Source organism: Ovis aries, chromosome 9 (assembly GCF_016772045.2).
Source record: "Ovis aries strain OAR_USU_Benz2616 breed Rambouillet chromosome 9, ARS-UI_Ramb_v3.0, whole genome shotgun sequence".
Classification (NCBI taxonomy): domain Eukaryota; kingdom Metazoa; phylum Chordata; class Mammalia; order Artiodactyla; family Bovidae; genus Ovis; species Ovis aries.
In genome coordinates, this window is record NC_056062.1 from 46,030,555 (window position 1) to 46,058,082 (window position 27,528).

Here is a 27,528-nt window from a genome sequence, read left to right on the forward strand (position 1 = left end):
TGATTCTAAAAAATGCCTCTCTAAAACCATGGTGATATAACATCTATTTTGAAGCATAAAGTTTTATTATAACTCTTTGGCTTTGTCTATGTTTTCCAAGTCTTAGTTCTAAATATTTTCTCCAGTCTTCACAACCGAAACAATCAATAAGGTCATTTTCCACCAAGGCATTTGTAAGAATCACTGAATGAATTTGTATTTTTTTTTCATTTAATGTACATTTATCTTCTCACGGTTAAAGTTAAACTTCACGGAGAGGATATCTTTAGTTAAATTAAGACATAAGACAGCACATATTTGGTTGCAAGCAAAGGTAAATGCTTCCTTTCTGAAATTTCTTACTGATGGTAATTCAGTATTGATTTTCTTTTTAAAGTCCCATACTTATTTATACCAGGCTTCTCTGGTAACTCAGGTGTTAATCTTCCTGTGATGCAGGAGCCCTGGGTTCTATCCCTGGGTCAGGAAGATCCCCTGGAGAAGGAAAGGGCAACCCACTTCAGTATTCTTGCCTGGAAAAATCTCATGGAGAGAGGAGCCTGGCAGGCTACAGTCCATGAGTCACAAAGAGTTGGACATGACTTAGTGACTAAACCACCATACTTATTTATAATAAGAGGATATATTTTTGCAACTCTCTGATCAACTCTGGATTTATCCCGTTTGAGAAAAATCTACCCTTCAGAAGTCACCTGAGTGTCTGCTGTGGACCTTGCCGTGTATGTGTGAGTGTGTGTATGTGTGTGTATAAGCACTAGAGTGATGTCATCAAATGCACAATATGGTCTCTGGACCCAAGGAAATTCAGAGTGAACTGGAGGAGGGTATAGTGATAAACTAATTTAATTGAAGAAAATTACAGTATACTACATGTAACCTCAGGAGAACAAACAGTCCATGTAGCTTCGAGCTCTACTTCTCAAAGCATGCTCTAGTGTAGTCAAGTAAGTTCAGAAAATGTCTTTATTTTGATTGTTTGATATTCTAATATGCCTATGAATCTAAGAAAATGGAACATGGTATCAATCAATCTATTCAAAAAATGTTTATTAGGCATCAAATTTGTATTCAGTTCAGTTCAGTTCAGTTCAGTCATTCAGTCATGTCCAACTCTTTGTGACCCCATGAATCGCAGCACACCAGGCCTCCCTGTCCATCACCAACTCCCAGAGTCCACCCAAACTCATGTCCATCGAGTCGGTGATGCCATCCAGCCATATCATCCTCTGTCGTCCCCTTCTCCTCTTCCCCACAATCCCTCCCAGCATCAGGGTCTTTTCCAGTGGATCAACTCTTCACATGAGGTGGCCGAAGTATTGGAGTTTCAGCCTCAGCATCAGTCCTTCCAGTGAACACCCAGGACTGGTCTCCATTAGGATGGACTGGCTGGATCTCCTTGCAGTCCAAGGGACTCTCAAGAGTCTTCTCCAACACCACGGTTCAAAAGCATCAATTCTTCAGTGCTCAGCCTTCTTCACAGTCCAACTCTGGGAATTTGTCAATTAACAAGAAGACTGTATTCTTTTGTTTTCTTTTTTTATAATTAAACATTTATTTTTAATTGAAGGATAATTGCTTTACAATATTGTGTTGGTTTCTGCCAAACATCATCATGATTTTTTTTTTATTTTAATTAATTAATTTATTTATTTGGCTGTGTCTGGTCTTAGTTGCAGAACTCAAGATCTTTAGTTGCATCATGTGGGATCTAGTTCTCCAACCAAGAATTGAACTTGCCCCCTCTGCATTGGGAGCACAGCATCTTAGCCATTGGACCACCACAGAAGTCCCAAAACTGTCTTTCATATGGAGCTTTTATGTGGGGTCATCAGGTAAGTCTTTACTAGTAACATGAGGCCAGAGGCCTGAGCAAAGTCAGAGAGAAAGCCAGGTGGTTATGTGGAGGAAGGACTTTTGGGGCAGAATAAACAGCAAGAGGCCAAGGCAGGCACATACGTGGCAGGTTTTAGGGATGGCAAGGAGATCTTGGGACTGGAACAAAGGTCAGGAAAGGCACCGTGAACCTATGAAAAGGGTGTCTTATAGTCCACAGGTCCTGGACCACTGCACCTCACCTCTTTTCTTGACTCTTATGGGGCTAGGGCGGAACAGAACAATATGCCTGCTATGGCCAAGAAAAATTAAGAGAGCAGAGACTAGAGGTACTCTAGGCACTGGAACGTGTGTTGGCATTTGTGGCTGACAGTTGAGAAAGGACATTCCAGAAGTGGGGATGGTAGAAACAGAGGCCATTAGAAAGGAGGCATAGAAAAGAAGAATAGGAAGTGGGACAAGAAGGTGAGCCTGAGACCTGAGGTCAGGTAGTTACTGGGTCTAGTTTATTTATTCAGACTAAACGTCGGGAATGTGGAGGGAAATACTTGTATATTTCAAGCTGAAAATAGATTCTGCCAAATTTAATATGTGACTTGAATTGGCCAGCAGCTTTTTTCATTTCTCCTTCACCTTTGAAGGAATAAGTGTCATTTTCATTGAATAGGACAATTTTGAGTCATAATGTCTGTGTCTCGGGAAAGCCATGCCAAGCATTGTTCCCAATGATTTACAGGGAATTATTTATTTAACTCATTCCACAAGTCGCTCATTTATTCACTTCATCATTTAGTCAGTGAGTCAGTCAGTGAAGATTTATTAAACACCTACTGTTGAGAAAACACTTTGTCAAGGGCTGTGTGGGTTACAAAACAGCTGGAGATCCAGCCACTGCCCTCCAAGAGCATAGGATTTTCCACAGGGTATAATAAGACTGACTTTTGCTTTTTGGGAAAAATCAATGTATCACTCCGGAAGTTAATACCAGTCTGGCTATCATTCTAGAATTCTCAAGGAAACCTGTCCAAATGAAAAGCCCAGATTGTCAGGCAACTCATAACACATATTAAATGACTGCCCTTGGATGAATGTAAGGTGAACTTGAAGAAGCTGAAGACTTGATGATGAGCTGGGGTTTGTCTACTAAAGTCCTGTCATAACATCTGACTAGATGAAAAGAAAAAAAGGGGAAAATTAGAAGCGTTTGATGTTGACAAAAGTTAGAAAATAAACTTGTTCGTGTGCTTGGCAACACATACTCTGCAATTCCACCGTCAGGTCTTGCTTGTTCAGGAAGGCTCATTTTTAGTAATATAAATTGCTAAAATCAAAGCCACTGATGAGGCAGCTTCAATTCATCCCGTCCACATTTTCCATGATTAAAAACACAGAAACACACAGAACCCATTCATTTCACTGTTGGTGTACGCTGTTCCTCTTTCCTTTTGCTCCATTTCCAGACAATACTTTTCACTTGTATTGTACTTTCAGAACATTGTCTCTGTTGTGAATAGTCTCCTTCAGTTTCTCTGACCATAATATTCTCTTAAAAAAAAAAAAAAAGATGGAAAGGGGTATATGGATCTTGCCCAAAGGAGTCTGCAAGCACCCTCTCATTATCACCATAATCTTTCACATTAAGTACACCTAGAAGGACCTGATGGTAACAAACTGAGTCAGTATTTTCTCTGCTCTCTGGATGGGCCAGAGTTCTAAATTCTTCCAGAGCTGATACATGTAACCACAGGGTTAATGTTTTACAAAAGGAGTTTAGTAATATAATCATTTCTATATAAACAACATCCTTTACAGTTATTATCAATATTGCTCATTTAGGGATTCCCTTGGTGGTCCAGTGGTTAAGACTCAGTGTTCCCAATGTAGAGGGCATAGGTTCAGTCCCTGGGCAGGGAACTAAGACCCTGCATGCTTCATGGCACAGCCAACAAATATATATTATATATATATATATATATATATATATTTTTTTTTTTTTTTTTACTTAACTTGGACTATTTACTCCTAACAATTTTAAGAATTAAATTAGCATTTCATATGTTTCCTCAATTATCGCATGACCATTTTGAAGGGCTATAACTACAAACCCACTCCATTATCCTGCCTGGACAATCCCATGGACAGAGGAGCCTGGTGGGCTATGGTCCATAGGGTCACAAAGAGTCAGACACAACTGAAGCAACTTAGCACACATAATTACAAACATATAGATAGGCATGGGGAGAGAGATCTGTTCAGAGTCTAGCTCAGTGCTTTGAACACATAGATGCTTGTTTCCTCTCCAAGGACTGGTTGCTAATTACAGAGAAGCAACATGCTACTTGGGATGTGCCTATGATACTGGCCAAAAGGGCACAGAACTAAAGCTTTTTCTCTAGCTCTGTATTTAATTAAATGTCAGCTCTTGGGGAAGTGACTTCATAGCTCTTGCTTTGGTTTCACAGCTCATTTATGAAACAGAGAAAAAAAAAAGACTAAATTGACATGAACATCTCTTCCATAATAGTTGAAATTCCATAATTTCATAATAACTATAATTCCACAATAGTTCAAAATAAGAACCATTAGCACATTGATTTGGCTTTCCACAGACAAAGAGAGTGCTTAGCACAGTGACTAATTTTTCTATTTAACTAACTTGGTCTTTTCTGAAATAATTTTAGGTTTACAGTAAAGTTAGGAAGATAATACAGGAAGCTCCCTGTACCCCTCACTCAGCTTCCCCTATTGTTAAGACCATGCATGATCACAGTAGAATTATCAAACTCAAGAAATTAACATTGGTACAAAAACTACTAACTTAACTACAGAATTATTTAGCTTTCATCAGTTTTTCCACTACTGTCCGTTTTCTGTCCCAAGATCCAATCTAGGATATCACATTACCTTTGGTTATCGTTTTCCTTTGGTTCTGTCTCTAATTAGGACTCTTCCTATCTGCAAAGAAGACAAAGGGTCAGTCCTGAATCTCATCCCTCTCTTTCAATATTTCAGAACGCGAACCTGAATTTGTAAAGCAGAATTTCTCATTTTTTTCTTCTCTCTTTAAAATCATCCCCACCCAGGAAACCATCCATGTGGTAACGGAAGTTGAGAACTGGTTTGTGTATTCTGAACCAGTGCCAAGAAAGACTTTTAGCAGGCTTAGTAAGTGGAATGACTGAAGTGGTTCCTGGGAAAGCAGCCCTTATCTGCAGGAAACATGCATCTAAGACACGATAGGCTTTTCATTCTTCCATCATCAGTAGAAATGAGTTAAGATCTTTGGCTCATTACCCAAAATATACTCATTTCACAGTGTATTTTTTCACCTTAAACTTTAGCAGGATTATCATTTCAGAAATTGATGTGCATAAAAGTTAGGTCTGGAGTACACTGTTGGTGGGAATATAAGTTGGTGCAGCCGTTTGGAGGTTCCTCAATAAACTGAAAAATAGAATCACTGTACAATCCAGCAATTCTATCCCTGGGCATATATCTAGGCAAAACTCTAATTCAAAAAAGATACATGTACCCCTATGTTCATAGCAGCACCATTCACAATAGCCAAGACATAGAAACAGCCTAAAAGTCCATCAACAGATGAACAGATAAAGAAGATGAGGTATATATAGACAATGGAATACTACTCAGCCATAAAAGAGAACAAAATAATGTCATTTGCAGCAACACAGTTGTAACTAGAGGTTGTCACATTAAGTAAAGTAAGTCAGAAAGAGAGAGACAAATGCCATATGATATCACTTAAATCTGGAATCTAAAATATGACACAAATGAACCTATCTATGAAACAGAAACAAACTCAGAGACATAAAGAACAGACTGTGGTTGCCAATGGGGAAGGAGATGGGGAAAGGAGGGAGTGAGAATTTGGGGCTGGTAGATGAATACTACCACATATAGAATGAATAAGCAACAAAGTCCTACTGTATAGCACAAGGAACTATGTTCAATATCATGTGATAAATTGAAATGGAAAAGAATATGTATGTTTACAACTGAGTCACTTTGGGGTTTCCCTGGTGGCTCAGAGGTTAAAGCATCTACCTCCAATGTGGGAGACCTGGGTTCGATCCCTGGGTTGGGAAGATCCCCTGGAGAAGGAAATGGTAACTCACTCCAGTATTCTTGCCTGGAGAATCCCATGGATGGAGAAGCCTTGTAGGCTACAGTCCATGGGGTCACAAAGAGTCGGACACAACTGAGCAACTTCACTCACTCACTTTGCTCTACAGCAGAAATTAACACAACATTGTAAATCAACTAAATTTCAATTAAAAAATAAGTTTAAAAAGAAAGTTAGGTCAGGGGACACATACTGGCACACCAGCAAGTGTTGCCAGACTGCACACCTGAAGCTGCATGGTTGGCTCCTATTCTAATAATTGGCCATGCCAAGGCCAAGAGTAATTGTGAAGCACGCCTTTGCTCTCCTGTGTACCAGGTATTCCTGGCTATCTGCTGAGCAGATGTCTCAAGTGATGCAGACTGGAGAGTAATTGGGAACTGCTGAAAGCCTCGTCCTTTGGGGGAAATTTTGGAAGACAAGTCTTCCCCTCCTACTGTTTAAGCATTGCAACTTGTCAAATTATACATGGCAGATGGATTAGTTTGTCCTTTTAGTGGCAGAAAAGCTGTTTTTCTACCCTGGCAAAGGCATCAAGATATGACTCTACTGCTCCTCAGCTATATTTGGGAAAAATACTTTATTTTCTTTTTTGGTCTGTTTTAACAAGTGACTGTAAAAACTTTTTATTATATTATGCCATAATTAAATAACTGGCTTTCATTAATATATTGTTCTAGAAATGTGATCGGCAGCCTATAATTACATGTAAGACTTGGCTCGTTATTAGCTCAACTGCGTTGCCTTTACAGTGTGTAGGAAAATTACAAGATACATAAAATGTGCGCTGTGAGTCATCTTGGCATTATTGGGAAAATGTTCTATTTATTTAAGAGCAAGAAGCAAATATAGCTTTTTCTCCCGGTTGGAACCATTAGAGAAATTCAATGCCTATTCTTTTAGTTTCCCATGGCTTGTTTTTTCCTAAATGTTTATGCCTTCATGTCTCTTAAGTTTTTCCTCTTGCCTTTCATATTTTCTGTATCTTTGGTTTTTTCTACAAATGCCATTGGTTTCTTCTCTGACTGTAAATTTTCAGAAAGTCTTCTGACCTGGCTTCGGTTTTGACAGATAAATGTTCAAAATCATTGCCATTAAGCATTGTCATCTGTTGCATGAATAAATGAAAGAGAATAGCATCAAACTGAAAAGCATGTTTCCTAACTTTGAATGAAGTTCTTCAATCTTCTCATCTCTTTTTAAATTTCTCTATTCTATCCTAGAAAAAAAAAAAAAAATTCTTGTGTGAGAAGAAAAGTCTTCAAAATTGACCTACTTCTCTCTTCCTGGTCCACTGTAATCTCCCACTATCCTCCAGGAGAGCCTCCCATGTGGCACAGTGGTAAAGACTCTGCCTGTCAATGCAGGAGATGTGAGTTCAGTCCCTGGGTCAGGAAGATCCCCTGGAGCAGGAAATGGCAACCCACTCCTGTATTCTTACCTGAGAAGTCCCATGGATAGAGTAACCTGGCAAAGTACAGTCCATAGAGTCACAAAAGAGTCCAACTCAACTTAGCAACTAAATAACAACAAATCCTTCAGAAATATCCTATTATAGTTCTGCTGTTTTCCTCCAGTGCAAAATATCCAAACCTAAACTGATCCTTCTCCCTCAAATTCTGATCTATTCATCTTACTTTCTCTTCAGATATGAGTGATATAGTCATAGCCTCAGGTATTTAAGTTCCAAATTTCTGAATAATCCTTTCCTCCCTCATCATCTTTGTGCCATGGGAAAAAAAAATACCAAGTCCTGCCAATCTTCCATGGAATTATGGAACCCATTCCTTCCTTTCCGTCATTTTATTGTTGCCAAGTCCATGCTCATCTCCAGACATCTAGACCCTTGCAACATCTGTTTAACTGTTCTATTTGCTCCTGATCTTCTTTTTATGCCTTATCCCTCCACTTGAACTGTCATCTTAAATTCCTGCTTTCCTCTTGCTATTTGCCTGCTCAAAAGCTTTCATTACTCTCCAAAATGTAACCCCATTTTCGTTTGCAGGCACAGTTGTTACAGAATGCAAAGAATCTCCTGCCAATGAAATAAGAGGCTCATTTCTCTGACCTACACCAATTCCCAACCTCCGTCTCAAATTCAGCCTGGTTGCCTGGTTTCCACCACAGCTCAGAGCTTCTACTGTGAATACTTATTCACATTCCTGCCTCCCATCCCATCATCCATCAGGTATTACTGTGATGTAAGCTGTTTTCTCTTCAGAGCTCTTTAAACTTGTTGTCCCTCAAGTTGAATAAAGACTTATTTTTTTCCCAAAGAACTTAGTACCTTCATGGAAAAATAATGAGTAATGAGATTAAGATTAGGTATAAGAATACCTGGACTTCTTTGGTAGCTCAGGGGTAAAGAATCTGCCTGCAAAGACAGAAGAGAATGCAGTTTGATACTTGGGTCAGGAAGATCCCCTGGAGAAGGGCATGGCAACCCACTCCAGTACTCTTGCTTGGAGAATTCCATGGACAGAGGAGCCTGGAGGGCCACAGTCCAGTTCAGTTCAGTCACTCAGTCGTGTCCAATTCTTTGCAACCCCATGGACTACAGCATGCCAGGCCTCCCTGTCCATCACCAACTCCCAGAGTTTACTCAAACTTATGTCCACTGAGTCAGTGATGCCATCCAACCATCTCATCCTCTGTTGTCCCCTTCTCCTCCCTCTTTAAATCTTTCACGGAATCAGGGTCTTTCAAATGAGTAAGTTCTTCGCATCAGGCAGCCAAAGTACTGGAGTTTCAGCTTCAGCATCAATCCTTCCAATGAATATTCAGGACTGATTTCCTTTAGGATGGACTGGTTGGATCTTCTTGCAACCCAAGGGACACTCAAGAGTCTTCTCCAACACCACACTTCAAAAGCATCAATTCTTCAGTGCTCAGCTTTCTTTATAGTCCAACTCTCACATCCATACATGACTACCGGAAAACCATAGCCTTGACTAAATGGACCTTTGTTGGCAAAGTAATGTCTCTGCTTTTGAATATGCTATCTAGGTTGGTCATAACTTTTCTTCCAAGGAGTAAGCGTCTTTTAATTTCATGGCTGCAATCACCATCTGCAGTGATTTTGGAGCCCCCAAAAAATAAAGTCTGACACTGTTTCCCCATCTATTTCCCGTGAAGTGATGAGACCAGATGCCATGATCTTAGTTTTCTGAATGTTGAGTTTTCAGCCAACTTTTTCACTCTCCTCTTTCACTTTCATCAAGAGGCTTTTGAGTTCCTCTTCACTTTCTGCCATAAGGGTGGTGTTATCTGCATATCTGAGGTTACTGATGTTTATCCTTTCAATCTTGATTCCAGCTTGTGCTTCTTCCATCCCAGTGTTTCTCATGATGTACTCTGCAAAGAAGTTAAATAAGCAGGGTGACAATATACAGCCTTGACGTACTCCTTTTCCTATTTGGAACCACTCTGTTGTTCCATGACCAGTTCTAACTTTTGCTTCCTGACCTACATATAGGTTTCTCAAGAGGTAGGTCAGGTGGTCTGGTATTCCCATCTCTCTCAGAATTTTCCACAATTTGTTGTGCTCCACATAGTCAAAGGCTTTGGCATAGTCAATAAAACAGAAATAGATGTTTCTGGAGCTTTCTTGCTTTTTTGATGATCCAACGGATGTTGGCAATTTGACTTCTAGTTCCTCTGCCTTTTCTAAATTCAGCTTGAACATCTGGAAGTTCATGGTTCACATACTGTTGAAGCTTGGCTTGGAGAATTTTGAACATTACTAATTTGTGAGATGAGTACAATTGTGTGGCAGTTTGAGCATTCTTTTGCATTGCCTTTTTTTGGGATTGGAATGAAAACTGACCTTTTCCAGTCCTGTGGCCACTGCTAAGTTTTCCAAATTTGCTGGCATATTGAGTGTAGCACTTTCACAGAATTATCTTGTAGGATTTGAAATAGCTCAATTGGAATTCCATCACCTCCACTAGCTTTGTTCATAGCGGTGCTTCCTAAGGCCCACTCGACTTCACATTCCAGGATGTCTGGCTCTAGGTGAGTGATCACACCATCATGATTATCTTGGTCATGAAGATCTTTTTTTGTATAATTCTGTGTATTCTTGCCACCTCTTCTTAATATCTTCTCCTTCTGTTAGGTCCATACCATTTCTGTCCTTTATTGTGCCCATCTTTGCATGAAATGTTCCCTTGGTATCTCTACTTTTCTTAAAGAGCTCACTAGACTTTCCATAGGGTGGCAAAAGCATCCACCAACACAACTTAGAGACCATGAGTCTGCCAACACGACTTACAGAAAACAACATAAGACTGGTATCCCAGTAGAAAGATCTTGATATTTCTCCTTATATCTCAGTCCCGCAGAAGGCAGGCACTGTTGATTTTCCACTGCGGTGTAACAGTGATTACAAGTGAGGAGCCTACAAGAGCTCCCATACTTGTAAGAGTCATATCTCTGGGAAATTCTAGATGAGTCATCAGTTTCAGTGCTACCACTTTCCTCCTGGCTATTTGGCATTGGAAAGTCACTCTGGGTCATTCACTAACAGTACTCTGACTTCAGATTACTTTTTTAGAGCATTCCTATCAATAATCCAAATGTGATCCCTAAATAACATATTTTCTTTCTAACTCTGCTAACCCCACTCTCCCCATTAGTACAATGTTCATTACCACCTTCACTTCTGCTTCTTGCTAGGAATGCCCTCCTACCTACCTTCTTTCTATCAAGCTAATCTTTATTCATGTTTCAAGCCTCAGCTCCTGTCCCAAACTTGTCTGTAGAATCTTCTCATCCAAGCCAGCCCACCATGGTCTCCTTGTAAATCCTATCAGCCTCATCCTCTTACTTTCTGCCTAAATCACTATATTATACTATTTATGTGCATCAATAGATCTATCTATTGATATATCTTATTGCCCAAATATGCTGTAAAATCCTGAAAGGTTGATTATCTAAGCCAATGTTTTTAACCTAGAGGTCTTAGTCATAGTCATCTTTGAAGAAGAATGGAATTGGGGAAATCCAGAATTTTGCAGTCCAAGAATTCACAAAAATAATGAGTTTCCTAACTAAATAGGGCTTCCCTTGTGGCTCAGCTGGTAAAGAATCCACCTGCAATGCAGAGACCTGGGTTTGATCCCTGGATTGGGAAGATCCCCTGGAGAAGGGAATATTCTGGCCTAGAGAATTCTGTGGCCTATATAGTCCATGGGGTTGCAAAGAGTTGGACACGACTAAGCAACTTTCACTTTCACTTTTAATGACTAAATAGATTGTATATGGCTTCAAAATATGTATATTGATATTTTATGCAATACTGATGATGTGATTATTATACATATGTCAATAGTATGATAATTAAAAACAACTTATTGAAAATATTGTTGAATTTATTCCAGTTGTTAGTAATTTTCAATCAATATATACTAAATCAACATATATGTCTATATACATATATAATATATAAAACCACCATGAAGGAATCTTGTAACCCTTGTTACATAAAATCATAACTATCATACCTGGAAAAGTTTATCATAGGCAGTCAACCATCTACACATACAGGCCATCATAAAACACTTTCTCTGATCACTTCAATTTTAGCTTAGTTTCTACAATTTGATGTGAAAGTCTCTTTTCAAAGCTAAAACGTTTTACCAACTTTGGTGAAACATTTGCACAATGTCACTCACTTGATGGATGGGACCAACCCATTGTTGAATAAGTGATCTGCCATTAACTGCGCACAGTAGGAGGCAAACTCCTTAAGAGGCTATAGGTTAAAAAGTGGTTGTGCTTTTGGGGCAAAGACAATGTATTTAATACCTCGACTTATGGAAGAACAAGGAAGAAATGGCACCCGAGCCTTCTTCCCTCTACCAGCTTCATTTGGCCATCATCACTTCTCTGAGTTTTTCTGAGCTTCTTTGTACTCATTTCCCAAAGAATTGGTGTCTCTAAATAGCAGAAACTCAGTCGCACTTGCAAAATACACTAGACAATTGAGTATCATTGTCTAACAGTTTATGCAGTTTTCCAAAGACCTATAAATACTCCATAAGTAGTGTGGTAACACTCTAAAAATTATAGTTAGTTAATAAAGAGCGCTAGTGTTAAAGAACTTGTCTGACAAAGAGACATAAGAGATGTGGGTTCAATCTCTGAGTGTATGTCTGCTAATGAGAGCCTTCTTCTGTTCTGCTTGTGTTGAATGACTCATGCTCAACATCAGAGTGCCCAGCCAGCTCCCCTAAGAATGATCTTTGCACTTGTCATAGAGATATTAACCATTAGAGATCAGTGTTTCTCCATTAAGAATTAAGATGTGTTAAGACTATGACTGCATTAACTATCATTGAATTAGCAAAACATTTCCATTGCTGACATCTTAAATAGCTCATTAATTATATTTTAATTACCCGTTGTCCATAATCTACAACTGCCAGCAACAGAGTTTTCAGTCTCTGATGCTAATTACATATTCTATAATGACTCTAAAAATCACAGTTGGTGCACTGGGTATAAATTAATCAGTACAACAAGTCAGTGTTATATTGTGCTTAATCGCTCAGTTGTGTCTGACTCTTTGCAACCCTATGTACTGTAGCCCACCAGACTCCTCTGTCCTTGGAGATTCTCCAGGTAAGAATACTGGAGTGGGTTGCCATGCACTCCTCTATGGAATCTTCCCAACTCAGGGATTAAACTCAGGTCTCCCGCATTGCAGGCAGATTCTTTACTGACTGAGCCACGAGGAAAGCCCAAGAATACTGGAGTGGGTAGCCTATCCCTTCTCTAGGGAACCTTCCCGACCCCAGGACTCAAATCAGGGTCTCCTGCATTGCAGGCAGATTCCTTACCAGCTGAGCTACCAGGGAAGACCAGTGTTTTATCGGTTACAATCAATTCACCTTCATGAAGGTGACTATAGTGGCTTCAAACTTACACGCTTACAGTAATTTCTCAGGTGGTTAATGGTGGACTTCAGTTAAACTTAGTATTGATTTCTTTTTCTGCTCAATCTTTCATTATGGGAATCCAGACACTGAAATTTTTTCCATCAGAAAATTTGACAATAGGCATCTCAATACTTTAAAGAAAAAAACTTTTAAAAGAGTAATGCAGGGACATCCCTGGTGGTCCAGTGGTTAAGATTCCATGCTTCTAGTGCAGGGGGGCACAGTTTGATTCCTGGTCAGAGAACTAAGATCCCAGCTGCTGCATGGCAAAAAAAAAAAAAAAAAAACAATGTATCTCCCTCTTTAGGTAGAATCTCTAATGATCAAAAAATAATTTAAGACTACACTGCCAAATGCTCACAGGGCTAAACCTATCCTGGGTCCCCATGTGTGTGATTTAAGAAAGCCCAGGAAACCTCCTTCTAATCTGTAAAAGTGGTTGTCTGTTCCAATTACCTGGTCCTTATTTCTAAGCTGATACATGAGAACTGTCTGAAAAAGAATTTCTTGATTTGCTTATTTATATATGACAAGACTTGCAAAAGCAGTAAAATTAAATTACATTTGGAAGAACTTTTAATGAGTCCTTTTTATTGAAAAGGATAAAACCCTCTTAATATTTGGGCCGAGCCAGAAAATGTAGGACATGTGGTTTTTAGATATAATGTTTTCAATTTCCGCATTGGAGTTTGATTTCTCAGAGCTTTGAAGGCATTGAAACTCTTAAGAGGTTCCAATTAAGATGCAAATCTTCCCAGGAGAAGATACCTTTAGTGTTTGTCAACAAACACCTTAGTGAAAAATAGCCCATAGCAAATGAGAATGGGTGAGAACTTTCCAGAATGTCAGCATGAGGAAGTGGAGCACTGATTTTCCTCTTTTTTTCTGAAGCTAAGAAAATGAAGGGAATAAGTCAAAAAGACAAATAAGCACCTAATGGAGTTTTATAAAACTCACACATATACATATAAATAAACATATGTATACACAGATATACTTTCTCCTAATTGAAGAAAAACCTACTGTCTCTCGGGGCTTCCCCAGTGGCTGAGCGGTAAAGAATTGATCTGCAATGCAGGAGACACAGGTTCGATCCTTGGGTTGAGAAGATGTCTTGGAGGAGAGCATGGCAACCAACTCCAGTATTCTTGCCTGGAGAATCTCACGGACTTTAGCTCACCATAGCTCATGCAATAGCTCATAGCTCACCATCCCATAGCTCACCATTGCTCATCCCATAGCTCACCAGAGAAGTCTGCTGCTGCTGCTGCTAAGTCGCTTCAGTCATGTTCAACTCTGTGCGGCCCCATAGACGGCAGCCCACCAGGCTCCGTCGTCCCTGGGATTATCCAGGCAAGAACACTGGAGTGGGTTGCCATTTCCTTCTCCAGTGCATGAAAGTGAAAAGTGAAAGTGAAGTCATTGAGTCATGTCCAACTCTCAGCAACCCCATGGATTGCAGCCACCAGGCTCCTCCGTCCATAGGAGTTTCCAGGCAAGAGTACTGGAGTGGGGTGCCATTGCCTTCCTTCTCCACCGGAGAAGTCTGGTGACCTACAATCCATAGGGTCACAAACAGCTGTGCAAAGGCTAATGAGCACACACTACTATCTCTCAATGGCTTCTAACCACTCTTCACATTTTTTTTCCTTTTTTTTTTTTTTTGACCATGCCCCATGGTATGTGGGATCTTAGTTCCCTTGACCAGGGATCAAACTCTTGTCCCCTGCACTGGAACTATGGAATCTTAAGCACTGGACTGCCAGGGAAGTCCCAGGCTTTACACTTGTAGCCTGCCAAAACAAAAGACTGCTATATGGTAACTGTTAAAACTATTATCTACCTCAAGCATTTTAAGCCCCATCTTCTAATGGCATGATTCTAGAGCTGAAAATGTGCATACTGAATCAGTAAATATTGTGACCTATGAAACAGTAAAAGAAAAATTCTTAATAATCAGAGCCCAAGAATTCAATGAAGAGAATGCAACTGATAAAATGCAAGTTGCTGACTTATCAGAAAATGAACTAAAAATATTATATCTAAAAAGAAAGGTACTCACTATGTTTGGGACATAAAAATTTCCTTTTCTACTTTTCAGAAATATATGCTTTCTGTTTTCTCCTTTGATGGAGAATTCTAAAGGCTAGAAGCATATTCCAATATTGATAGTTTCTTTTCTCAAATTTTGTTCTGCTTCCTACAACGTACTAACCTCTAAGGTTCTATATTTCTTAAGTTTCAGTAATCTATCGTTTTGGTGATGATGGGACTTCCCTGGTGGCTCAGCTGATAAAGAATCCACCTAAAATGCAGGAGACCTGGGTTTGAACCCTGGGCCGGGAAGAGCCCCTAGAGTAAAGGAATGGTTACCCACTCCAGTATTCTGGCTTGGAGAATTCCATGGACTGTATTGTCCATGGGGTTGCAAAGAGTCGGACGTGACTGAGAATTGTGTAATGCACCATTCTCTGGAAAAATATTTCATAGTTTGCAGGGCCCTAGTTTGAAAAGGCAACATAGAGTTTAAACTGAAACTGTCATCAGAACTTCCTCAAGTACAGTCCTTTATCTTGTCAGATGAGGCACTGTGACATCTCCCAGACTGAGCCATTTCCCCAGTGTTCTGAACATGATAAATACTGGAGTCTGGCTGAAACAAAAGTCCCTTGCTTCCTAAGGGAAAGTTGCATGCACTCTGGTTTCCCCCTTTGAATTGTTAAGAATCTTTTACTTTCTCAAGTTTAAAAAATTTGTTTTTCCTTTTCTTGTTGTAATTTTTGTTTTGTTTTGTTTTCCCCACCGATCTTCCCGTGTTAGTACATCTTCCATTGATCATCTTAGATCATCTTATAATGAACCTTATATGGATGCAGATTTAATTATCAGTGAAGCAGAACTTTAAGGTTTTGGGGGGGATCAAGTTACCATCTAAATGTCAATACTGTTTTTTTTCAATCAGTCAGTCAGTCAGTTCAGTCACTCAGTCATGACTGATTCTTTGTGACTCCATGGACTACATACAGCATGCCAGCCTTCCCTGTCCATCACCAACTCCCAGAGCTTGTTCAAACTCATGTCCACTGAGTCAGTGACGCCATCACTTCTTTCTTTCTTTTTTTTTTTTTTTTTTGGTGCTAACAAAAATTATGCTCATGAACTCTTGAGTGAATACATAATTATAAGTCTGTTTATTAAATTCATCTATAAATGATGTTAGACTTATCTTGATTATTCAGTGACTGGACAATTGTTTGCTGGAAGCAAGAAATTTAGGAAGGAAAAATAGGGCTCAGACAGCATACTCTGGAGCTATCCCATAGTTTTCTCATGGAGTAAAGTGATCTCATTATATGTCCAAAAGCTATGGGGGAGATAATTGCATCTGCAGTCTACCTTTTCCAACAGCCCAAAAGAAAGCAGGCACTTAAATACACACTTCGGACTTCTTTAGTGGTCCAGTGATAAAGAATCCACCTGCCAATGCAGGGAACGCAGGTTCGATTCCTGGTCTGGGAAGATCCCACATGCCGTAGACCAACTACGTCCGTGTACAACTACTGAGTCTGTGCTCTAGAGCCTGAGAGCCACAGCTTCTGAAGCCCGAGCACCGAGAGATTTTCCTGCAAAACAAGAGAAGCCATTGCAATAAGAAATCCGCGTACCACAACTAGAGAGTAGCCCCTGCTCGCCACAACTAGAGAGAAAGCCCACATGCAGCAATGAAGATCTAGTGCAGCCAAAATCAATAAATAATATTTTCTTTTTAAAAAAATAGACACAGTCAATAATCAGGGCTTGCTGAGGAATCACTAGCAGATTTGGAATTCTTGCTTTCTGATACCAAATCTTTTCATAGAGAAGACTCTTGAGAGTTCCTTGGAAAGCAAGGAGATCCAACCAGTCCATCCTAAAGGAAATCAGTCCTGAATATTCATTGGAAGGACTGATGGTGAAGCTGAAACTCCAATACTTTGGCCACCTGATGTTTAGAACTGACTCATTTGAAAAGACCCTGATGCTGGGAAAGATTGAAGGCAGAAGGGGAAGGGCACGACAGAGGATGAGATGGTTGGATGGCATCACCAACTCAATGGACATGAATTTGAGTAAACTCTGGGAGCTGGTGATGGACAGGGAGGCCTGGCGTGCTGCAGTCCATGGGGTTGCAGAGTCGGACATGACTGAGCGAATGAACTGAACTGAACTGACACCAAATCTACACCATCATTATTCAACCACCTATCTTTGGTTCTCCTCCTTTCTTTCCACCTTAGCAAGTTAGAATGAATGGAACAAGTAGGTGCTACTTGTTAGACTCTGGGGCTATTTAAATATACACACATCAGTCATTCAACCTTGGCTCATCACCTTTGCCTGGATGGTACCTGGTAAAACATAATGACATACACCAGAGATCCTGTTTTCCTCTTGCTCTGTACCCTGCATGAATAACATATGATGCCAAGTAGATAAGATGATGTGTTTTTTTCAGTTTTAACATTCTTTTTACTGAGGTATAGTTGATACACAATGTTGTGTCAATTTCTGCTATACAGTTAAGTGACTCAGTTATACATATACATGCATTTTTTTAAATATTCTTTTCCATTATGGTTTATCTTAGGATATTGAATATAGTATTCTGCTTTACATTAGGACTTTGTTGTATATCCACTCTCTATATAAAAGCTTACAATTGCTAACCCTAAATTCCCAAGCCATCCCTCCCCAAGCCCCCTCTCTCTTGGAATCCATTAGGTGGTGCTTTGATACTCAGCCAGCGAAAGTGCTTTTTGCCTTAAGACACTGTTTTGAAAATATTTTATGATTGTTAGGAAGATATTTATACCTGATAAATTTCAGTTTTTTTCAGCTTCTCCAGATATAATCTTGTGATGAAGGCCATTTATACAAGCAAGTAAATTAATTCCAGAATCCTGATAAAATGTGTCTCCGTTATTATAATTTGCCTATGTTAACTTTACCCTGGCATTGTCTTGAATTTAGTAGTTTCACTTTGATTTCTTCATAGAACAGTGTGATAAACAATACAAACTGAAAATGCTAACGTAATTAATTTTAAGAAAAGGAATAATGCTTTCATTTCCTTATCCTGCAAAGTGATCCTCAAGAATCTGATGTTCCATAGATAGAGAAAAAAAGCTTCATAGTACTTTTTCCCTTCTGTGAAGTTTTTATTGGGTTTCCCAGGTGGTGCTAGTGGTAAAGAATCCACATACCAATGCAGGAGACTTCAGAGACAAGGGTTTGATCCCTGGGTCAGGAAGATCCCCTGGAGGAGGGTGTGGCAACCCCCTCCAGAATACTTGCCTGGAGAATCCCATGGACAGAGGATCCTGGCAGGCTATTAGTCCATAGGGTCGCACAGAGTCTTAGTACAGCAGAGCAAGCATTAATTATGAATTCCAAACATCCAAAGCCCAATACTCAATTTACTTAGATAGACTTAGTTTGATATATTTTGCAACACATACAATTTTATTACTTCCTAGCTTCACATATGGAAATATTAACTTCTGCTCTGCTCTGTAATCTTGGATTAGAATTAGACACTTGGTTCTCCTAAATTTTTCCATTAAAGAAATAAGTTTTTAGATGGATTATAAACTGTTGGTACGTTAGGAGGACTCTCAAGCAGAGTGACGATTTGGCCAGAGTGCTGTTGCTGAGCTGATGAATGGAAAGTGCTTATTCACCACCTGTTGGAAAATGTTAGTGTTCGTGTTCAATCATGTGCTTAATTTAGTGTGTAATTGGAAATGTAGCACTCAAAAGGCACACAAATCTGTTTGAAGATTTAGCTGTTTATATTGAGAGTATTGATTACACTGAAGTAGAGAAAAACAAAAAGTGATCAGGAGAACAGAGACTACTTTCAAAGTAGCTGCTCAACAGGACACACTGGTTACTTAGAAAGATAAAAGCACTGTGTTGTCTGAGTTAAGTGTGAAATACTTCAGGGCTGCCATATTATCACCATCACAAATTGTCAACAGATGTTGCTTCTCTTCAACTCAAATGAGCACTGGTTTTTACCACCATTTAAGAAAAATATATATATACCAGTGGCTTTTACAGTCCTTGTGTCTCTTTTTTGCCTCATGTTAACATTAAAATATTCCTTCTGGGTTTATTTATAAACATAGTTTGAAGTGCTATGATATACAACAGGCACATTGCAACCTTTTCAGTGTTCTTCAATTTTCCACTGAATCCAGACATTCAACAGGATGGTCCGAAGAGCTTTTCTTAGTGAGATTTTTAGTTAGTACAGTCCGTTTGTTCAGCATCACCATGGAAAGCGTTAGGGACGCTTTCTTGCATCTGCTTGAAGAGTTTTGTCCACATCAAAGAGAGAGTGAAGCTTCAAGTTAAGTCACATTTAAGGTCCTAAAATGTAGCCAGTCCAGCTGAAACACAAGCTTCCTTGATGGCTCAGCAATAAAGAATCCGCCTGCCAAGGCAGGAGATGACAGTTCGATCCCTGGGTCGAGTAGATAAACTGGAGAAGGAAATGGCAACCCACTCCAGTATTCTTGTCTGGAAAAATCCCATGGACAAAGGAGCCTAATGGGCTATAGTCCATGGAGTCACAAAGAATTGGACACAGCTGAGCAACTCAGCTCCAGCTCCCGTACAATGAGAAAAGGATGCGTTAGGAGGGAACTAGGAGCTAAGACAATTCCCTAGAAGCTATTACACGCTGAAGGGAAAGCAATATGGGAGAAAATTAGATCAGGAAAGACAGTCAAAAGTGCTCAGTGATCTGAACAGTGAGGACTACGAAGGACTGTTGGCCAGTTATTCTAAAATACTTCCTCAGTGGGGCTTCCCTGGTGGTCCAGGGGTTAAGAATCTGCCTTCCAAAGCAGGGGATGTGGGTTCCATCCCTGGTCCAGGAACATGCCCCATGGAGCAACAAAGCAACCAGAGAGATGCCCGTGCACTGCAATGAAGATCCCACATGACGCTACTAGGACTCGACACAGACAAAAATAAGTAAATATTTAAAGATAGATAAACAAGAAAATAAAATATTTCCTCACGCTGCAGCAGAGATATAGAAACCCACAGGAAACCTGAGCATCCCAAGAAAGCCAAGAATTCTTGCTATCACACTGGCTCAAACACACTCCATGACACAAACACTACAGCAACGGCAAACATGACTTTAAAAACTCTGAAGAGTGATGTCAGTCTTTTATGAGAAAAAATGCCCTTGACAGGGAGTGAAGGGGGCAAGAGGCAAAAGAGTGCATACTAATGCAATATGAACAAAGGGGAATTCAGAAGAAAGGATCAGAACTTTTCCAACCTACTAGGCCACATCCCCTAGCTTTTGTTTCTTATGATAAAATTCACTTTATTCTTAATAAGTTCATGAAAACCTAACAATTAAATAAATCTAGAGCAAGTGCACATTTTGTTGTTAAATAGTATTCCTTTCCTTTTCCTGAGTAAGTATCAGTGAATAGCACAAACCTGAGGTTATACTCTGATGTACTAATGTGCTGTGCTGTGCTGCGCTAAGTCACTTAAGTTGTGTCCGACTCTTTGCGATCCCATGAACTGTAGCTGGCCAGGCTCCTCTGTCCATGGGATTTCCCAGGCAAGAATACTGGAGTGGGTTGCCGTGCCCTCCTCCAGGGGATCCTCCCAAGCCAGGGATCGAACCCAAATCTCTTGCATCTCCTGCATTGGCAGGTGGGTTCTTTACCACTAGTGCCACTGGGAAGCCCTGATATATTAATAAAGTATGTCAAAATTAGACTACTTTAGACCATCTGCTAAGAAATTTAAAATTTTGAAAGCTATCAAAACTTTCCAATATTATGTCTTTTCTCTGTCTACGAAATCCTTTCACTTTATTCCTAATTTATGTGGATGGGGCTATACCACCCAGGAAAGTAGATCAGTCAAAGGGCAAAATTGCTTTTAAGATACAAAAGAGCCCTATCTAAAAATTATTGGGCTGACGGACTTCAAACATTCTATGGATGTTAGGGGGGAATTATCCATTGTCTTAAATTACATGAATTAAATTAAAGTCACTACCTGCAAAAGATGTTTTGACCTTTCATAAGATTCTCTATTTTTTCTTTTTAGTTAAATATCTTTCCCCTAATTTATGGCATCTGAAAGATGCTGTGACTTGATGGATATAGATGTAGAATTGGAAAAGAGTAAATGGCATGTAAGAGCTGGGCATGCCAATGTCAAATGACTTAGGTGACTTGGGGACATTCCAGTACACTCCAGAGAAAACTCATTTACCTACTGCATCCTCTTGTGGAATCCCAGAAGTTGGAGATGATTAGGTAATTAACACTGCCTCAGTAGGTGGTTTCTAGAGCACTAAGTATGTCCTCAAAAAATAGCTTCATTTTGAAAAATTAATATGATGAGTCTGTTATGATTACCTCAGGAGACTTTTTTTTGTTGTTGTTTATGTCAAGAAAGAATAAGCAATAGTATAGATGGAGGCATGAAAGTGAAAGTGTCACTCAGTCGTGTCCAACTCTTTGTGACCTGATCCTACGGACTGTAGCCCACCAGGCTCCTCTGTCCATGGAATTCTCCAGGCAAGAATACTGGAGTGGGTAGCCGTTTCCTTCTCCAGGGGATCTTCCTGACCCAGGCATCAAACCTGGGTCTCCTATATTGTAGGCCGCTTCTTTACCATCTGAGCCCCCAAGGAAGGCCTAGATGGATGTACAGATAGATGTTAAAGAATCTTAAAAGGTATTGTATATACTTATGCATTTCAATAGGTTCTAAAGAGAGAATATTAAGGATCTAAAGTCAATTTTGATTACAAATATGAAATTAAAAATTGGTTGGAATAAGAAGAAAAAGAATTCTGATTCATCATCCACAATTGCCATCTCAAGGATAGATTAATAAGAAAGATAATTTTCTTATTAAAATTCTGGAAATATCCATTTCTTTCTATCCTTAATTTTGGCCACCATCGACTCTCCCCCTGTTTACATCTGGTCTCTTATTAAAGAACAAGTCAAGTTTGTTCAGTTAATTATTATCATACCAAAAACCTGATCATAGCACTCTGCAGCCATTACTTTACAAAGTTCAAGGCTTTCCATTACTTTATAAAATTCAAGTGCCTTGCCACAGCCTTTCATGCTCTGGTTCTTGCTTACCTTTTTATCTTATCTCTTTTCCATTGCTTTAGCCTCCATTCACAATCTAGGCTACATATAGTCTTGTAGAATTTACATCCAGACTCTTACAAATGCTATTCTTTCTTCCTGAAACATCTTTTTCCAACTTTGCCATTACTTCCTATCCTTCCATCAGCGATCAACTAAAACAGAATCTCCTCTAAGAAACTGTTCTTATTTGAAGCCCACCTCCCCTACCCTAAGTCTCTTCAGAATGCTCAAACTAGAACATCTGATTATCCCTATTACAGTGTTCATCAACATATGAACACTGTATTATTTTATATTATATTTTTATTTTATATTATATTTTATTTAATTTTTATTTTATATTATATTATATTTTATATTGGAGTATAGTTGATTTACAATGTTGTGTTTATTTCAGGTGTAAAGCAAAGTGATTCAGTTATATATATATACACATAGGAATATTTTTTAAATTACTTGCAAATTTTTCTTCCTCACCTATGGGACTGTAAGTTCTTAGATCACAGTGTGAATCTCCATTATATCACCAGTGATTGATGCTCTGTGATTTCTCAACACACTTTTATTAAATAAAAGATTTATCAGTGGTGCACAAGGTATGGTACTGGGTCTGTGATGAATAGTGTAGTAATGATGTAAGAGAACTGAATTTAGATTAAAGACAGTGGAGAAGTCCTCCTGTGATGGGTAATCTTAGGTATCAGTTTGACTGGGGCGTGAGTGTATGTGTTCAGTCATGCCCGACTCTGCAACCCCATGGACTGTAGCCCACAGGCTCCTTTGTCTATGGGATTTTCCAGGCAAGAATAGTGGAGTGGGTTGCCATTTCCTCCTCCAGGGGATCTTCCCAACCCAGGGATCGACCCTGCATCTCTGTGTCTCCTGCACTGGCAGGTGGATTCTTTACCACTGTGCCACCTGGGACACAGGGTACCCGAATATCTGGTTTAACGTTATTCTCAGTTTGTCTGTGACAGCGTTTCTGAAAGAGGTGAGCATTTGAATCAGTGAACTGAGTAAAACTACTGGCCCTCCCCAAGGAGAGTGGGCCTCATCCAATCTGTTGGAAATCTGACTAGAACAAGAGCAGAATTCTCTCTTCCTGCCTAACTGTTTCCAAACTGGGACATTGGTCTTCTCCTGTACTTGATCTAGAACTTCTAGCATCAGCTCTCTTGTTCTCAGACCTTAGCATTTAGAGTGAAACTATCAATACATCTAGCTCTGTGGTGAGGTTAAGGGCAACCTCCTCCAAGAGGGCTTCTGCCATACCCAAGTCTGCTGAATCCAGAGCCCCTGTCCCTGCGGCAGCCCACTGCTCACCCGCACCTCCACAGGAGACGCTCAAACACAGTTTTCTCTCAGTCTCTGAGGGGTCCCTGGGTCCTGGTGCACACAAGTTTGTTTGAGCTCTTCACCCTTGGGCATGGGGTATCTCCTCACAGCTGCTCCAGCGCCTACAGTCTTACTGGGGTTTCTTTGAGCTTGGATGTGGAGTATCTCCTCACAGATGCTCCAGCGCCTCACAGTGGCCACTCACTCTAAAAAGTCTATAAAGAAAGAAGAAAGTAGGGAAAACCATTAGACATTCAGGTATGACCTAAATGAAATCCCTAATGATTATACAGTGGAAGTGAGAAATAGATTTAAGGGACTAGATCTGATAGATAGATTGCCTGATGAACTATGGAATGAGGTTCGTGACATTATACAGGAGACAGGGATCAAGATCATCCCCAAGACAAAGAAATGCAATAGCACAAAATAGCTGTCTGAAGAGGCCTTACGAATAGCTGTGAAAAGAAGAGAAGTGAAAAGCAAAAGAGAAAAGGAAAGATATACCCATTTGAATGCAGAGTTCCAAAGAACAGCAAGGAGAGATAAGAAAGCCTTCTTCAGTGATCAATGAAAAGAATTAGAGGAAAACAATAGAATGGGGAAGACTAGACATCTGTTCAAGAAAATTAGAGATACCAAGGGAACATTTCATGCAAAGATGGGCACAATAAAGGAGAGAAATGGTATGGACCTAACAGAAACAGAAGATATTAAGGAGAGATGGCAAGAATACACAGAACTATACAAAAAGGATCTTCACGATCCAGATAATCATGATGGTGTGATCACTCACTTAGAGCCAGACTTCCAGGAATGTGAAGTCAAGTGGGCCTTAGGAATCATCACTACGAGCAAAGCTAGTGGAGGTGATGGAATTCCAGTTTAGCTATTTCAAATCCTACACAATGATATTATGAAAGTGCTGCACTCAATATTGCCAGCAAACTTGGAAAACTCAGCAGTGGCCACAGGACTGGAAAAGGTCACTTTTCATTCCAATCCCAAAGAAAGGCAATGCCAAAGAATGTTCAAACCATCACACAATTGCATTCATCTCACATGCTAGTAAAGTAATGCTCAAAATTCTCCAAGCCAGGCTTCAACAGTATGGGAATAATAAACTTCCAGATATTCAAGTTGGTTTTAGAAAAGGCAGAGGAACCAGAGATCAAATGGCCAACATCTACTGGATCATCAAAAAAGAAAAAGAGTTTCAGAAAAATATCTATTTCTGCTTTATTGACTATGCCAAAGCCTTTGACTGTGTGGAGCACAACAAACTGTGGAAAATTCTGAGAGAGATGGGAACACCAGACCACCTGACCTGCCTCTTGAGAAATCTGTATGCAGGTCAGGAAGCAAGAGTTAGAACTGGACATGGAACAACAGACTGGTTCCAAATAGGAAAAGGAGTATGTCAAGGCTGTATATTGTCACCCTGCTTATTTAACTTCTTTGCAGAGTGCAGCATGAGAAACGCTGGGCTAGTTGAAGCACAAGCTGGAATCAAAATTGCCAGGAGAAATATCAATAACCTCAGATATGTAGATGACATCACACTTATGGTAGACAGTGAAGAAGAACTAAAGAGCCTCTTGATGAAAATGAAACAAGAGAGTGAAAAAGCTGGCTTAAAGCTCAACAATCAGAAAATTAAGATCAAGGCATTCGGTCCCATCACTTCATGGCAAATAGATGGGGAAACAGTGGAAACTGTGGCAGACTTTATTTTGGGAGGCTCCAAAATCACTGTAGATGGTGACTGCGGCCATCAAATTAAAAGATGCTTACTCCTCGGAAGAAAAGTTATGATCAACCTAGACAGCATATTAAAAAGCAGAGACATTACTTTGCCAACAAAGGTCTTTCTAGTCAAGGCTGTGGTTTTTCCAGTAGTCATGTATGGATGTGAGAGTTGGACTATAAAGAAAGCTGAGTGTAGAGGAATTAATGCTTTTGAAATGCGATGTTGGAAAAGACTCTTGAGAGTCCCTTGGACTGCAAGGAGATCCAATCAGTCCATCCTAAAGGACATCAGTCCTGAATATTCATTAGAAGGACTGATGCTGAAGCTGAAACTCCAGTACTTTGGCCACCTGATGCAAAGAACTTACTCACCTGAAAAGACCCTGATGATGGGAAAGATTGAAGGCAGGAGGGAAGGGGGACAGAGGATGAGATGGTTGGATGGCATCACCAACTCAATGAACTTGAGTTTGAGTAGGCTTCAGGAGTTGGTGATGGACAGGGAAGCCTGGTGTGCTGTAGCCTATGGGGTCGCAAAGAGTCTGAGCAACTGAGCAACTGAACTGAACTGAACTTATCAATACATCAGTGGCTTTCCTTGTCCCCAGATTGCAGACAGCAGATTCTGAGTTCTCAGCCTCCATAATCACTTGAGCTAAATTCTTATAATAAAACTCTGTGTCTCTTTCTCTCTCTTTCTCTATTATTGATTCCGTTTCCCCAGAGAACGCTGACTAATACACTTCCTCTGCAAAAGTTAAATTTGTTTATGAGCAGAATCAGGCAGGGTAGAATTTTTCTCCCCCAAATGATGTAACGACTAAAAGGAGAAAAGAAAGCTCAATATCGTTCCCTGAATTCACCAATAAGTGAAATTCTCAGCAAAGTTATTTTTTCTTCAGATGCTAACCCTGATGAAATATGTAAATCGCTTTAACTGAGATGAAGACCTTTTGATGAAGGCAAACTCTAATTCAGTTACCAAGTAGCAACTATACAGTGAATTTAAGGCATGAATCAGCAAACTTTTTTCTATTAATATCAGTTAGCAAATATATTAGGCTTTGCAAACCATGAGGACTCTGTCATCACCATTCCACCAAGCTTTGTTGATGAGAAAGCAGCCATGTATACATAAAGAGGCTTGGTGGTGTTCTGATAAAGCTTTATTTGCAAAAATAAGTAGCAAGTCTGTCTTTGCCTAAGGTCCATAGCTTGCTGAATGCTGGTGTAGGGGTTTAGATAGTAGTCAAACAGCCTGGGTTTGAGTTTTGGCTTCACCAACAATCTGCTCTGTAACCATACCAGTGGACCTTAGAAAAATGGTAAAGATGGACCTGTTTGCAGGAGAGGAATAGAGACCCAGACATAGAGAACAGATGTGTGGACACAGGGGTAATAGGGGAGCGCAAAGTGGGTGATGAGATGAGTTGGGAGATTGGGACTGATATTTATATAACTACCATGTGTAAAACGGATAGCTAGTGGGAACCTGCTGTATAGGGCAAGGAGCTCAGTTCGTGCTCTGTGGTGGGATGGGGAGAGGGGGGACATAGAGCTGATTCACTTCAGAAATTAACACAACACTGTAAAGCAAACTCCACTCCAATTTTTTTTTAAGTGCTGGTCACTGAAACTCTATTTATGAAGTTGTTTTTTCATCACTAAGTTGAGTCCAACTCTTGTGACCCCATGAACAGTAGCCCGCCAGGCTCCTCTGTTCATGAGACTTTCCAGGCAAGAATACTGGAAGGATGGCCATTTCCTCCTCCAGGGGATCTTCCTGACCCAGGGATCTAACCCATATCTCCTGCATTGGCAGGCAGATTCTTTACCACTGAGCCACCTGGGAAGCCCGTTTATGAAGCACCCACTCTTTAGGTTTGTTGTGAGACTTGAATGAACTCTGTGCCTCTGTTGCTCAGGGAAACCTTTGAAATACAGTAAGTTCTATGCGGAAGGTTGGCTTCCCAGATGGCACAGTTGGTAAAGAATCTACCTGCCAGTGCAAGAGTTGCAGGAGAAATAAGTTCAATCCATGGGTCAGAAAGTTCCCTGGAGGAGGAAATGGCTACCCACTCCAGTATTCTTGTCTGGAGAATCCCATGGACAGAGGAGTGTGGTGCACTACAGTCCATAGGGTTGTAAAGAGCAGATACAAGTGAACACACATGCATAATTATAGAAGGTAGTTACGCTTTTCAGCTGATTTTCTTTGACATTTAAAGGTTTAGGTTTTTTTATATACCACCAACTTTCAAAAAAAAGAATATAAAGTAGCCTGAAATGGTTACACTCAATTTTTCAGAAGAGACTTTTCAGTGCCATT